Genomic DNA, 15087 nt, shown 5'->3' with positions numbered 1-15087 from the left:
CTGATATTTTGCCTTCACCAAAGGGTTAGAAAATCAGCTCCAATAATATGTGTTTTCCTCACTGAATCTTTTATCCCTACACGAAATTACCCTATTAAAATCAGGGTTGGATCATAGGTCCTGCATTATGTTTTTCTCTAGACACAGCTATAGTCTCAAAATCTTTATTTTCATTGCCTTTCCAGCATCAGAATGCTCTGGAAGGGATGAGAGGTTAAATTATTCCATTCCATATTCAATTTTCCTTGGGGGAGGTGAAAAAGTTGTGACTTTTATTTTTATTCTGTTCAGATCTTTGATCTCTAAAGGGGTAATATGCAGTTGGATTTCCTATATAAATCTTGAGCCTGGCCTTTTCCCAGACTATTTTAGGGTATGCTGAAGATCTGTATGTCCCTGACAGGACTAAAACTTATTGGTGTGAGCTCTAGGAAACAATTATGGAAAAATTAAAGTTCAAGCAGTGGAGGGACTCAATATGTACTAGTTTTCTGTAAAAATATTATTATTGTTATTTTATATATATACATATAAAATTGTATAATATACCATAGTATTTTATACTCTAATTTACAGTGTACCCAAAGCTTTTACCAAAGTGATTTCATGTTATATTCATAGCAAACCTAGGAGCAAGTACTTGCTACCCATTTCCAAATGAGGAGACTGGAGTTTGTGGAAAATCATCATGGAGTTCAATGCCACATAGCAAATTTGTGTTTAACATCTTGGGATCTAAAACCTGGGTTTCTTTAAATCTGTACCCCTCTGCAGTCACATATTTATTTAAAGTAATCTATGCAAAGCTAAACAGTAATGAGAATTTTATTAGATAAATTTATCCTTGAGAGATACTCAAATAAATTTCAGAAAATGTATGATTCTTTTTTTTTTCTTATGATTTCCATTGTGTAAACATGGCCACTGATAGCACATCTTCAGTATTTGCAAACAGCTCTTTGGAAGGCATAATCTGTTTTGCTTTATTATTTTGGCATATCTTGTCCCAGCACCAAAGCTCCCATACAGTTGGTATATATACATATAGACAGTGATGTTATTGTCTGTACAGCAGTAGGATTCTCAATGAGAAAGGAAATTAAAAAGCAACAGGTGATGAAAACAGAATGATTACATCTTCTCTGGGTATAAACACTAGCAACACCTGATAATCTTGAAAGACATTTAGTTCAGTCCAATAAATATTTGTATCTGTCCAATGGAACCATTTTTCATTACTTCTGAAGTAGTCGTGACCAGATTTTACATTTACGTTTAATGCTTGTTAAGAAAATGAATTTGAAAGCCCTGGAAATGTTACACAAAACTGCCTTAAATGGCCTTGTTTAAGCTCTTCTTAAAGCGGTAGGACACTATTGTGCAGCTTCCCTTTGAAAATGTGGCCATTGCAGCTCTTAAGGCTACTCCCTTGTACACCCAAAGAAACACTAGCCACTTGGTTCCATGTAAAGAAGCCTTTAGCCACTGAAAACATGATGGGTGTGTTATCTGAACACCATAATTCATAATTCTAGGAATCCGACAGACTAGTATGTGGGTTCTCTTGTTCCTCAAAAATAAGCCACTCAGTGTCTTTATGTAGTATGTTCCTATTAGCCTCTCTAGATGGGCAGGAGGTCTCATTTCAGGATCAAATGTGGTGAAATTTATAGTTCTTTGTTTTGTCTTCTTATATCATATCCCCCCCCCATTGGTTATAATGAAGTACATCTCTCTCTCTTTATGATTTGCCAGTAGGAGATGGTGGAAGTTCACAAAACAGAAGCATGTTACTAGGTCATGTTTGTCCTTTAAGCAAGTACTCAGTGATCAAGGTCCCTCTTTCTTATCCGCCACTTGCTGTAGAAACATAGAGACCTACTGTGTTCCAGGTCCTTTCTGTATCCATTTTTCACTTACTAGTCATAGAAAGTTGAAATTTAGGTATAATGACTGCCATTTTAGAGCTAAGGACACTGAAGTTTAGAAAAAGTAGGATATGTGACTAATGTCACCCAGCTTGAGAGGGGGCATGACTTTGAACTCCAGTTTTTCTAATCCTTAAATCCATGGCTCTCTCTAATGCAGGGATCCAAGTGTATGAAGTCTATGTTTGTACAGTGAACCATTTTGACAAATGTGTACTTTGGTGCAGTTTAGATGGGAAATGTGTGTGTGCCCTGTATCAGTTATTTCTGTTGGGGGAGGTGGTAAACATAATCAGTTTGACTGTTAAAATGAAATTCAAGTAGCCAGGAAAACCAAGACTTTGCCAGTAGTCGGGGGGCGGGGGTGGTTAAGGAAGAAAGTTAAAATCATTTATAAGTGTAGCTATAGCCTGAGTGTACTTATGTTTACAATACAAGGGCTTTCTGGACTTCCCACTATACTTAGAATAAAACCTGAAACTCTTTCTGATGCCCATAAAGCCTGGCTTCTCTACTCAACTCCATTCTTAGCCCCTCATATTATCCTTTTTTTCTCTTGTACTCCAAACTCACGACCTTCTAGAATACACAGGGAGCCTTCTTGACTGCCTACCTGTATTCCTTCCTTCCTTCTCTGCCTCTTCTTTTCATTCCTTCCTCTCCTTCCTCTCTCCCTCCTTCCCTTCCTTCTTCTGTATTCCTTCCATTTTCCTTCCTCATCTCCTTCCTTCAATAAATATTTGAACTTTTATGTTCCAGACAGAGATGCTAAAGATTGCAGAGTGGAGAAAATAGCACATGCTGTCTTTATTTATTTTACATTCTAGTGCAAAGGACAGAACAGTTTTAGCATGTTTAGAGAACAACAAGAAGTCAGGGTCAGTGGAGCAAAGAAAGAAAGCGGTTGGTAAGACAGCAGGTATAAAGGGAGTAAGGGGTTGCCAATGGTAAAGACTGGATTTTATTCTAAGTGAAGTAAGGAGGCAAAGGGTATTTTGGACAGAAAATAGATGCAAACTCGCTGGCTGCTGTGCAAAGAATAAAATGTAGCAATGCAAGAGTAGACCAAATTTAATGTTGTTCATCATCAGGAGATGATGATAGTGTGGTTTGGGAGAGATGAAGATAATAACAAGTAGTTAGATTTGGAACATATTTTGAAGGTAAAGCTAATAAGTTTTTTTCTGTACATTAAAAAGAATGATTCAAACTTTTTAGCTATAGCAAGTATGTAACTGTAGTCTTGTTTGCCAATAGTGGGGAAGAAACATGTTTTCGGGGAAAATCAAGAATTTATTGAGGTTGAGGGGTGTCTGGGTGGTTCAGCCATTTGAGTGTCCCTGACTCTTGACTCAGCTCAGCACATGAGTTCACGGTTTGTGAGCTCGTGTCAGCCTCTGTGCTGACACTGCAAAGCCTGCTTGGGTTTCTCTCTCACCTCTGTCTGTACTGCACCCCCTCAAAATAAATAGATAAACTTTAAAAAATAATTTATTAAAGTTAAAATTTATATTAGACATCCAAGTGCTAATGTCAATATGCCTTTTGGAATTTGGGGGGAATTGAGAGTTGTAATTATATTTGGGACTTGTCAGAATATATCTGACCTTGCCACCTTAAGGTACTTCCCACTGCCTGGAATGTTCTCCTTCTGGTTTTTATCAATTCAGCTGTTTTCCATCCTTCGGGTCTTAGTTTAAATGTCTCTTCTGACTACACATCAAAAGTAGATACTTCTGTCTCTCACATACTCTGCCTAATAGGTCTGTCTGTCTATCTATGATTTTATTGTGTTGCTTTTGTGATTGGTGTTGACTTCTCTTCAAAGAATTACTTCAAAGTCACATTTGTTTGTTATGATAGTTTGCTTCTTAGTTTATTATCTCTCTTTTCACCATGGTATAAACTCTATAAAGTCACAAGCCATGCCTATCTTATTTTTTGTTGCATCCCTAGTTCCTAGCACAGCTCATGCATGTGGTAGACATACAAATATACATGCCGTAATTGAACATTTTTGTGTCCTTGTCATGTCTCACTCTTAAAGTCTGTCACTGCCAGTTGTGCTCATACCCTGAGCCTATTCACAAAGGCAGGCACTTGTGTGAGCAGCCTGACACTGACTTGCTGCCGAAATCTGGGATGGTCCATTTACTCTGAGGCTAATATCCTTTGTGTCTGGCCGGGGGCAAGGGCAACTCTGTGCAAATCCTAGCCTTCAAAGGCTGATCAGAGCCACTCCATTTGCCTAGGCTTACTTCAAAGGATCTGCAGTCTGTCTATGAAACAGTCATGTTACAGTTACACAGTTACAATAGAATGTGCTAACTGGCTTTTACTCAGTGGTCTTTGAGAATAGAGAACACACCTACTTCTAACTAAGGATGTCTACAATGCTTCACACGACAGATAATCCTTTAGCTGAGCCCAGGATATTGAGAAGTTTAGTAGATTAAAGTGGTCTAATGTAGTTCAAAACAGAGGAGTCCTGTGCCCAAAAGATTACTTTCCAAATCCCAGATCTTCCATTTATAATTTGTATCCTAGTTCAAGTTACTTGAATTCTTTAAGTCTCAGTTTCCTCATCTATAACATGAAGGCAAAAAAGAAGAACTTTTCAGGGTTTAGGTAAACATTAAGATGGTATAGTGGCCCTCACACTTTGGCTGGAGTATATGCACTAAATACAATATCAGTGTGGTTATCGTCAATGAAAACATGCAAAGAAAATGGAAGGAAAGGAAGTACAGAAGTGCAAAGGGAAGTAATTCATACCATGTGAGGAAGATGATGTTCCTCATGCTTTATTTTCAAATACAGAGACCTAAGAAAATATATTTGTGTTTTGCATATAGGTTGATTATCTAATAAAATAGTAAGTTCTTTAAGAGAGAGAGAGATGCTTCATGCTTCTGCTTACCACATGGAAATTTTATCTAATTTACTTTGCTTTATATTTCCAGCTGGTTTTCTAGGTTTAGAGGAAGGCAATATTTCATGGTGAAAAAAACAAATGCTTTGAAGGTGCACAAAGAATCCATCACTTCTTATCTGTGGACCTTGAACAAGATGCTAAACTTTCTGAACTTCAGGTTTCTTATTTATGGACTGGGAACAATACTGACTTCACAGAGTTATTTTTATGGAGTTAGATATATAAAAGTTGCTCACATATTCTTGGCACATAGTACATGCTCTCTATATGATATAATAGTAATATAGCAATAGTGGAAATAGTAGTAGGGGTAGTTGCATTGCACTGGAACACCTAGTAGTACCTAGTTATCTTATATCATTATCGGTACAACAGGATGTCTGTACAGATTCATTGTGGTGGAGACTTCTAGCACTTACCCAGATCTTGTTCCTTTTCCTCCTGTGCTCCTGGAGTAGTAGTACATATCCCCAACTTCTTGCAATTAGGTAGGGCAAAGTGCTACTTTTTGCCAAGAAACTATGCACAGGATCTATGTGTTTCACATCTAGGCAAATTACAAAAGAGCCAGCAGGTAAACCAACAATTCCCTGTCCTTGCTATAGTCATCATGAAGGCCCTTTTCTAGATAGAATAACTACAAGATAATGGAGCTTCCCTCAGCTTAGATCCTAGGTAGCACAGAACCCTAAACAACCTGGGTAGATATTATGTGAGAAATAAATATATTTGTAAGGTGTAAGCCAATGACGTTTCAGAATGTTTATCACTGCAGCATTACTTAATTTATACTGACTGATACACTTAAGTAATAGTTAATGCTGAGTTCCAGAACTAGAACCATTTTAATCATTTCTTCTCTTAAAAGGCCTTTGTGGACAATAACTCCTTGGTGACTAACATAAAAGGCAATAATTTACGTCAAAAACAATAAAAATGAAATAGTTCTTGTTCTGTGAACTCTACAAACCTAAGACAGACAATATAATTTTAAGACCTGATAAAGAGTTCAGGTATTTTGAATAGATTATAACAGTTAAAATTCAGTTCTACTTGTCTCTTGTTGAAAAATGACCAAGTACTTCAGATTTAAAGGAATTAATTTACTTTTTACTTTGTGCTTAATTGTTGAAGCATTGTCTTTGTTGGCCTTTCCGAATGGTGAAAGGTAGATAAATAAACAAAAAACCCCGACAACCTAGGAAAGGTTGGAATTGAAGTTACTTCCTCTTTAACAGGCACTTAAATACATAGCGGGGTGGGTGGTATGTGGTGACCACCACTGCTCTGCATCTGGCCCACTTGCTTCCAGTCCTTCATTTGTCACTACTTTCTTGATGGGTGTCCTTAGATAAGTAATCTACATTGAAAGACAGTATCGCCTAGTGGGTAAAAGCATGAATCTTGGAGCCAGACTGCCTAATTCACATTATATCTCTGTGGCTTATTAGCTGTGTGACCTTAGGCCATTGACTTAAAATCTCTATCCCTCAGTTCCATTATTGGTAACATGGAGATACTACTAGTAAATATGCTGTAGACTTTTTTTTTTTTGTAAATATAATGAGTTAAAACATCTAAAGCACTTATAAAAGTACCAGGCGTATGCATAATAACATTTCGGTAACTATCAGCTTTTTCTATTATCTATGTCTCTCTGGGACTCTGTTTTACTATTTACAAAATAAAATGATTGGACTAAATGATCCATTAAAGTTCTGTTATTTTTTTCCCCCAAGAACGAAGGTCCCATGAGTTTAGGACCTATGACTATATTTGTGCCATTATAGTGAAAATAACGTAATGAATTCCAGCACAAAAGACACTCCATAACTATTTATTAAAAACATGTATCGCTGAATTTATGATAACAGCTACCACTTATTGAGGATTTAAACATGCTTCACACTGTTCTAGGTGCTGTTTTCTTAAATTCTCACCATGAACCAATAAAATAACTATGTTATTACCTCATATTACGGATGAAGAAATGATGTAAAAAGATGTTACATAACTATTTCAAGGTCATACAGTTTAATGAATGGAGAGCACTGGAAGAATAGGACTTGGATTTGGGGCCTATTTGACTTCTAATTTAAGTGAAACCATTTTTTCTTTAAGTGTTTTCTATGAAAGCAATTTATAATATAGCTGTGGAGTTGATCTAGAAAGCCAACGTCAAGTCTTTAAATAGTGCTTCCATTATACACTGCTCTACAAAATGGCAGTCATCTTTGTACTTGTCTGTGCCACCCATCACGGGTTGAATTTTCTGGAGAACTAAGAATGTGTTTATCTTGTCTTAGCACAATGCTTGACACATTACAGGTACTCAGTATGTGTTAATGGAAGAAGGAATGAGTAGTAATTAGGAACCTGGTGGTTGCTGAGGGAGGCTTTGATAGATTAATAGATTTCAAATGTTGTTTTGTATCAAATTACCAATGTAATGATTGGATTTGACTCTGTGCTGGATGTCTTATCTATTTTATTTGCTCAATCATCACACAGGTATGCAAGGTGAGGCTATTAATGTAGTTTTACAGATGAGGGTATGAGTATTGAGAAATTAACTCGCCAAGAGTTCAACAGTGATGGTAAGTTTTTTGAATCCTATCTCCTAGCTTTTCTACCACATCCTGTTAGCATGCATTTTTTTTTTAATTTAAAGGAATATTTAGAATAGTTTTATGTTTCCCCATTATTATTATTTCCCTCTTCTGAGAGCTGTACACTTCTCGGGGACATGAGGGCAGAGAGTTGTGGTACTAAGAGTAAACAAGTGCCAACATGTACCTTCATATTATTTTTATTTCCTCCATTCTGTTGTCGAGCAACTCTTAGGTAAATAATTTTTGAAAAATATTACGTTCTTTGAAGTAGGCACACATTTCAGTGCCTTAATTTACCAGCATTTTGGATCCATTAGCATTTTGTGGAAAGCAAAGTATTTGCAGTTCTTTTATAGAGTAATTAGGGAGAGACTGTGTAAGCTTTGTGACAAGGTTTGGGGTGCCTTGCAAGAGGCGTTCAGGATTACCCGACAGATGGGTGAGGTGGTAGCCATGATCTGTGGTGCCTTCCACATTTTACCCCAGCAGTTCAGCTCAGCATAGTGACACCTGGCAGGGGTTCAATATCTCATTGTTATAGACAGGGTGTTCTAAACTGAATGGATCAATGCCTTGATTAAAAGCTAGAGATGCAAGCCAGTCAGGGTGGTCAAAATGTTTGGTCCATTGACATTTTCTTCTAAACCACTGAATCATTTGGTCAATAGACCAGACTTATGGATTAGAGAATAATAATGGCTGGCCAATTGGTAATGGATTCTCTCAACCAACTCCCCAGGAACTTGTGGTGCTATTTTAAAGCAGCACAATTGGAAAGCTCCACTCCAGTGCCTCACAAAAATCATTCTTGGAGTGTGAGACAATTTGGCTTAACATCAAACAGAAATGGCACGTTAATGTGGAACCATTTTCTTGGCACTGAATGCACTTTGCCGGAAGAAAAATGGCAAATGATTTTGAGAAAAGATTTACAGACCTATAGATGAGTAACTGTCTTGCTTTTTTTATTCTTTTCAAACAAAACACTGAGTAATTAAGGGAGAATATAAATACTGAATTACATTTTAAAATAGTTTTGCTGTACTATTCCTTTCCTTACAAGCTGTTGAAAGGAAATAGCATTTCTGCTTCTTGAGATGATATGTTTCTAAACAAATCATAAAGCCAGGACTTGGTTTATGTATAAAGCTAACAAATGCCAGCACCAGTCCCATTGACTAGATATCAGTGTAATGTATGTTTCTGCAGGGATTTTTAGTTTCTAATATTACTCTCTTCCTTGTTTAAGTGGAAAACATTCACTGAAGCTGGATATCAGTTCTTTAATATGATTTGAGAATATCTCTGACATGGGCATAAAGGGCCCCTCTCCTCTCCCTATCTGGCCATTCAAGAATAGAAAGATGTTACTCAGATTCTGGAACTATGTATTTCTTTATATCAATCTCATTTGAATTTCAAAGTATCTTTCTATGGTTTACCTAATACTTCAAAGAATAAATGTGCTTTTATATGAGATGATTCACTAATCATATTAACCAGGTTATCAATCTTGATGTCATTAATAGTAGAAAGATCTTACCATCTATGTCTCCTCACATGATCCAAAAGGAGTAATCATCTCTATATCGTATTCCCACCATGACTGTTTAACTGGACTCTAATGATGAGGAAACACAAATTCCAGAATGTGACAAGATCTGATTTCCTAGTTTTAAGTACCCCTATGTCAAGAAGAACACTTCCTATTATGATTCATTCCACCCACAACAAATGCTTGTGATTCAACAATTTTAAACCAAGCTTCAAGGGTACCTATTACTTTGACACTAGCTTCAATCCTAGATGCTTTTTCCTTCCTGAGGTTGTGAAAGTCACCTCTCTGTCTATTCAGTTGATAAAGTGCACAGAATGCCATAAGGTGGCAAATTAGGTTGCTTTATTTTTTTCTTAAATAATTATTTTAATGGGTTCCAATGTGAATTTTGGAATTGACATGGGAATCACCAGTGCCCAGGTAGCATTACTCAAGAAAAATTGATATGTCTCAGGGATCTGTAGGAGTGTGTTATTGGTATGTATCCCAAAGGCACATCTGCTATAGAAAATAATAAGTCTTATGAGAATGGATTATGTCAATTCTGAATGTTCATAGAGTTAAACGATGTCTCTTGGCAGTTATTTTTGTGACCTGACCTTATTTTCCCCAAATGGGCAATTACTTGTAGTCAGAAATTTTCTAACTTTTTTTGTACTTTCATTTCCATGAAAAAGGGAGCTAAGTAGTCTTGTTGAATTAATAGATCAAGAGTGGAGGATGAGACCATGAATGTGGCTAAGGGCATGTCCCACAGTTTTCCAGTCACTGTCTGTTGAAAAGTTTCCATTACTTTAATCAGATTTCTTCATTTGGTAGGGATCATTTACGAGAGACACCAAATAAAAAAACATACCCATTAGATTTCCCCTGGGGAGACAATTTTGGAAGTTGTAATTTTCCACTCTAAGTATGAACAGCTTCACCATGAAAAGAAGACTTCACATGGATAATGACAATAATGAAGTTTAATTTTTAAGATGCCCAGCCTGAAGGCCTCCTAAATGGGAAACAGATGTGCTGTGCATCTTCACTTTTTCTCCAGGAGCACAGCCAGTTTATAGATATCTAGGGCATCAGATGAGGCTGGAAGAAGACCCTGTCTAATGACATGGGCCATAATACTCAGCTGAGAAAAAATCACGTCAGGAATATTTACTGAACCCTTAGGATATACCAAGCAGTAGGCAGTTTACTACATTGTTTTACTCAAACTTCCCATCACTAAAAACTTAGTCCTATTGTTACCTTCATTTTGTAGTGGAGAAAAATGGGACTTAAAGAGATTAAGAGAATCTGATGTCACAAATGTTAAATGCCTAACAAGCAATCCCACCTATAGACCATATTGTTACGTGAAGGAAACTGCCAAACTGTATGAGGGCTTACTGAGTTTTCCCAGGATGATTTTCAGACATTAGTCTAAGCCGTTAGGACAGCCCTCAAGGTAAACATAATCAGCATAGACTTGTGGAAACTGAGATTCAGAGACATGCCTGCAGTTATTGTTCTGGTAATTAATGCTTGCACACTCCGTGTCACTTCCAAAACAATGTCCTTTAAAGTATATCACCCTGCCTCTTTGTCTGGCTTCCTCTTATGCTTCTAATTTATATAAAATGCCATGCATTTGTGCAAAATATTTTGGCCTAAATTTGTATCCTAGATAACCCTAGCGTGATCAGGAAATATGACCAAAGTAAATGGAATTTATGTCAAACTTGGGGAAAAAGTAATCCCAGTTTCCAGTGATAATTATAACAAATTGAGCTAATCTTAAACTTTTAAATCAGAATATTGCACAAGTGACAGGGACTGTGTCTTATACTATTCTCTGTCTAAAATATTGCTGTAAACCACTGTGACAGGGATTACAACTCCTCTTTCTTCCTTTTAGTAATAGAAGTCCACCACTCATGGGGTTGTTCACATGGCAGGGGACATGATCCCTGAATAGACACATTTCTAAGCTCCTCTTGCATATGATATGACCATGTCAGCAAGTTAATTCCATGGAATGAAAACAGAAGTGGAGGGCTTAATTCCAATGCCACATCCATAATAGAAAACTTCGTTTTCCACATTTCTTCTCTGCCTCTTTCTTTGTCGTGCTAAAAGAGAAAGTTGTGCTAGGAAGGTAGATTCAACTGTGCAGACATGAGAAAACCACCGTAGTGGAATAGCAGAGTGACAAGAGGGAACGGAACTGGATTTCTGAACAAACTCCTGGAGCATAACTGCTGACCTACTGAATTCTCCATATAATTCTGGGCTGAGAGAGAACTAAACATTTATTCTGCTGAAGTTACTGTATTTAGAGGCGTCTTTGTTACATGAGCTTAGCATATATCCGATTTCATCAGTGTTTACTGAAATAAAAAAAATCAACATCCGTTGTCTGAATCAAGAAAGTTTTAAGAATTAAAAATTGCTTTATATGGTAACCTCTAATTTCCTATAAGATTTTGGGGATGTATTACGTGGTACTATGGGCTGAATTGTGTCCCTCTAAAATTCATATGTGGAGGTAATTACTTCAGAATACGACTATATTTGGAGATAGGACCTTTAAAGAGATAATTAAAGTTAAATAGAGTCATTAGGATCTAATCTATTGTGACTGGTACTCCTATAAGAAGAAGATATTAGGACACAGAAACACACACAAGTGCAGAGGAAGACCTTATGATGACAGATGGAGAAGACAGCCATCTCCAAGCCAAGGAGAGAAGCCTTGGAAGAAACCAATACTGCCGACACCTTGATCTTAGACCTCTATCCTTTAGAATTGTGAGAAAATAAATTTCTGTTATTTGAGCCAATTAGCCTGTGGCACTTTCTCATGGCAGCCATAGCAAACTCAAAAGAAGTTTGGAGTCTCCCAAGAGCTCCAAAAATATGGGCAATAAAGTATACTTGAGAGAGTTGCATTAAAAAAATCAACATATAAGGGATGAGAGATGAGAAATCAATCATGAAAGGAAGATTAAAGAGAACCTACTGTGTACTGGGACTGCTCTGTGAGTTGGTTCACATCCAAGACAGATTGAATCCAGCAACCAATTATTTCCTGGTGCTCAAATTTTTATTTAAGAGTGAAACAATCAGGATAGAGTGATATGTTGGGGAAGAGTAATCTTTAGTTTGGACATTTAAAGGGGGCCTTTTTGGGCAGAGTTCTTATACTGAGACCTAAATGGCAAAAACCAAACCAAACCAAACAAAAAGTTAACCATGTAAATAGGGTGGGGGTGGCTGAGACATTCAGACAGGAAGAGATAGCATGTGTAAAGGTACCAAGACAAAACTGAGATTGGCTTGTCCAAGGAATAGGCTCTAGGTAGTCCTTCTCCCAAGGCTTATAGAAGAAGCTATACGGTCTTGACACTGAGGCAATGCCCTGCCCCAAGCTTTTAGAACTGAGGAGGTAATAATTTCTGTGTCTGGTTCAAGGTCATTAGTCCTCTGTGTGAATTCTTAAAGAATTTTACATGTTCACAGCCAAAGAGCTCAACGGTCCAGTCCTGTAAAATTCAAGAAGTCTGAGAGCTTTTCTTCATTTCATTCTGTCTCCATTCCCTTCAGTCCAAACTGACAGTGTTCCCACTGAGCTGGCTGATTAGGTTCACACCTATGGTTCACACCTACACTAACCTCCTTATCAAATGGTTGGTTTCCCATTCTCTTAGTGTTCTCTTCTGAACAAGTTTTTCTCTCTCTCTCTCTTTTTTTTTTTTTTTTTTTGGCAATATGGAAGGCTGAGAATTTTCTAAATCTTTAAGTTCCACTTGCCTTTTGATTAACAATTTTTTGTTTGATTTATTTCTCTGTTCTCACATTTTACAACAAGCAGTCAGGAGGAATGAAGCATGACTTCATTGCTTAGAAATTATCTTAGTTGAATATCCAGTTTCGTTGCTTGAAAGTTCTGTCTTCCACAAAACACTAGAACACAAACACAATTCAGCCAAGTTCTTTGCCATCTGATGAAGATCACCTTTCTTCCATTGTCCAATACCGTGTTTCCCGTTTATCTCTGAGACCTCACCTAAATGGCCTTTACCATCCATATTTCTATCAACAGCCTATTCACGATTATGTCTGTATTCTCTAAGATAGAAAGTTTTTCTGAGGCTCTCGTCTCTTCTTTCTAAGCTCTCACCAGAATCACCTTTAAAATTCTGTTCAGGGCAATCTAGGCTCTTTCTAGCATGCACCTCGAAGTTCTTCACCTCTACCCATTGCCAAGCTCCAAAGCCACTTCCACATTTTTAGATATTTCTTATAGCAGCACCCCATTTCTTGGGATCAACTTCTGTTTTAGTCTACTCCCATTATGACCTAGTCTGCTCAGTAACACATGCCATAGACTGGCTCAAACAACAAACATTTATTACTCAAACTTATGGAGGCAGGCATCATGAATGCCAGAAGATTTGGTGTCTTGTGATGATCCTCCTCCTGATTTACAAACAGTCACCTTCTTGCTGTATGTTCACATGAAAGAGGATTTCTCTTGTTTCTTGTTATAGGACTCTAATTCCTTTCTGGAGCCTGCAGTTTCATGACCTTATCTAAATGTACTTCCCTTCCAAAGGCCCTATCTCTTAAAAAAATCATTTTTAATGTTTTTTATTTGTTTTAGATAGACAGAGCACAAACAGAGGAGGGGCAGAGAGAGAGGGAGTCACAGAATCTGAAGCAGGCTCCAGGCTCTGAGCTGTCAGCCCAGAGCTGGACACAGGGCTCAAACCTGTGAACCATGAGATCATTACCTGAGCCAAAGTTGTACAGTCAACCAACTAAGCCACCCAGGAGCCCCAAGGACCCCATCTCTTAATACCATCACATTGGTGATTAGGCTTCAACAAATGAATATGGGAAGGGGGGCACAAACATTGAGTCCATGTACCACTCTTCTTCTGTTTCAATTCTCAGTTAAATGTTAAACATCTACCTCTGGATGTTTCCCTGCAGTCACAGGCAAAACTTAATTGCTGCTTCCTTTGGGGTTTCTCAGCATGTAGTCCTACCTTCAATATGACATTGGCGAATTGACACTACATTTTTCTGCTCTGGAGTCTGCTTCCCCCAAAGAACAGAGAATATTAGTGAATTTGTGACTATCTTACTTATCTATGTAATCTCTATGCCTATCATAGGCTCTGACATCTAGTAGATTCTTTGGCATCTTGTAGGTAAATATTGGTTGAGTGAATATATTTAAGGACTATTTGTATTTGTTAAGTTATACAGCATTTGTGTTCAAAGATATGTTCATAGTAAGAGATAGAGAGGACAGGATTAGAAGGGTTTCAGATCCCACCATAAGTGAAGATGTCCTAATGCAATTCTGAGGATAATCAGGAAATTAAAAGATTTCCTCGCTTATTTCCAATTGCTTTTTATAAATGCAAAGCTTGTGCCAAAACACTTTCTGAAAAAGAGACTTTATTCCTGCTTCTTTCATAATAAAAACCAAGCTGCCCTTGTCTATAATGTTCCTCATATGTCCTTCCAGCTTTCCCTAGCTACAAAGGCTGTGATCATGCTACTAAATACTGTCTACAATGATCCCAGCACCTCTGGCATCTCGTTAAGCAAAACTTGGTGTTGTACTTGAGGGAATAACTTGTCAAAGTCAACAAATTGTGCTGAAGGGCAGATTCAGTTGCCTCTAATGTAAGAAGCCAGTCCTTTGGGAATCTTCAGAGAAGAAGCTAAAGTCACATCTTAGATTTAATTGTATAACTCTGAAGCACAAATTCTTATAATACCACAGAACAAAATTCATTAACCATTATGATACAGCAAATATTTAATCACTAACTAATATGTGCCCAGAATTGTGCTAGACATTGTAGATTCGATGATGAATCATACATACTCTGCTTTCATGGTATGCATGATATATTAAGGTGAGATAAACAGTTTATAAAAAGAAACTATTTTGGCAAAACCACAGATCAGGGACTGCATTTGATTTGTTCACTGTGTAAGAGCCTGGAATAAGTCCTGAGACAGACAACTCTACAAATTTTGGTAAGCATATTA

The sequence above is a fragment of the Lynx rufus genome, unplaced genomic scaffold (genome assembly GCF_022079265.1).
Source record: "Lynx rufus isolate CCGP_SWC_20201006 ecotype Redwood Valley unplaced genomic scaffold, mLynRuf1.p SCAF_9, whole genome shotgun sequence".
Lineage (NCBI taxonomy): Eukaryota > Metazoa > Chordata > Mammalia > Carnivora > Felidae > Lynx > Lynx rufus.
The sequence above is the reverse complement of the archived record's forward strand: the minus strand, read 5'-3'. Positions refer to the sequence as shown.